Here is a 1621-nt window from a genome sequence, read left to right as displayed (position 1 = left end):
CGTCACAGGGGCGCATCGCTAGCTCGTCGGGCCAATTAGGTGTATAATTTTCGGCGGTGCGTCATCCTCGTTGTTATTATTATTATTATTATTATTTTATTTTTACACCCTTGTTGTCGGGTCTGTTGTTGTGTTGGGTTTGGTTGTTGTTTTGGGGGTTTTSTTTCTTTTGGCTTTTCGTTTCGGAAGGAAAGTTCTCGCCAGGCCGCCGCTGCCAAGCCTTTACCCCGCGGCCCGTGCCCGTGTGCCCGGCCGGCCGCGAGCCCCGCGAGCCGGCGGGGAACRCGCGAGGGTGTCCCGAACGGGCGAGGGGCTCCCGGCGCCGGGGCGAGCCGGGGACAGGCCGCCGTCGTCCCGTCCCCCCCCCACGCACACACACTACCAACCCCGGGCCGAAGCGATAATCTCCCGGTGTCAGGCGCTACGGGGTATTTTTGGGCTCCGGCGTCCTTCCTCCCTTGCTATCGCTTTCCCGGGACGTGCGCGCCGTGAGTCAGGGATTTCGCGCTGGGGGCGCCGCGGGAAAGGTGACGGGACGGGGCGGCAGCGGGCTCGCCGCTTCCCGACGTCGCCCGCCGGCGAGGCGCCCGGGATGGACGGACGGACGCACGGACGGACGCTCGGACGCACGCACGGAGAGACCTCCGGGGCCGCGCTCCTTCGGCCGCTGGCGCCGGCCTGGCTTTTCCAACSAAAATAACCCTTGGGAAGCGGCACGCTCGGCGCGAGGCTCCCGGGGCGGCCGTGCCGCGGTTGAGGCGTTAAAACCCGAGCGGCGGCGCGCGTCGTGCCGAACGCGCGAGCGAGGCCGCCGCAGCCCGCCGGCGCCGTTCGCCGACTTGGGGTTTTCCTGCCTCCTTCCTTCCTCCCCTTTCTCCCTTCCTTCGGAGCGGAGGCGAAGGCTGGGGAAGGACCCGCAAAACCCTTGTGCGAGGGTTCGTGGGGCGGGAGCCCCCCAGAGCGCTGGTGGGCGGGATGCTTCCAGCCCCCCAAAAAGTTGCCTGTCTCTGGGAGCTTTTCCCTCTCTTTCCCCTTTTTTTTCTGTACAAAAACCTTGAAGATAGTCGCAAGACAGAGTCCCCGATGAACAGCCGCGTTGTCTGTACCCCCTCGGATGCCGGTGGGCACGGCGGAGCCGTAAACGCGCCGCTAACCTACTGCTTATCATCAAAGACGGATTTTATTTTATTTTATTTTATTTTATTTTATTTTATTTTATTTTATTTTATTATCTGCCGCCTAATGCCGCGCCGACCCTTCTGCGCGCGGCTCGGCTCACGAAGAGGACACGTTATTTCAGAGTCGGTGCCCGGCTCGGGCTCCCGGCGCTTCGGCGATGCCCGGCTCCCCGGCACCCGCACGTCGCGAAGCCGCCCRCGGGCGCCGACCCCCTCGGAGCATCGCGGCGTCGCGCGGGGCGCCGGGTCTCAGCTTCAGCGCCCGTCCGTAGCGAGGTGGCTCCAGTAATGGCTGGAAAAATTTGCTCGCAGGTGGCTGCGGGGTTGCGAGCGGGATGCGAGCGATGGAGGCGGCTGCGCGGTCCCCTTCCCCCTCGCCTCCGGGAGGATCGATCCAGAGCCGGAGCACGTGTCGGCAGAGCCGCCCTCGTCTCGCCGGGGTG

The sequence above is a fragment of the Rhea americana genome, unplaced genomic scaffold (assembly GCF_003343005.1).
Source record: "Rhea americana isolate MKP2758 unplaced genomic scaffold, rheAme1 scaffold_189, whole genome shotgun sequence".
Lineage (NCBI taxonomy): Eukaryota > Metazoa > Chordata > Aves > Rheiformes > Rheidae > Rhea > Rhea americana.
The sequence above is the reverse complement of the archived record's forward strand: the minus strand, read 5'-3'. Positions refer to the sequence as shown.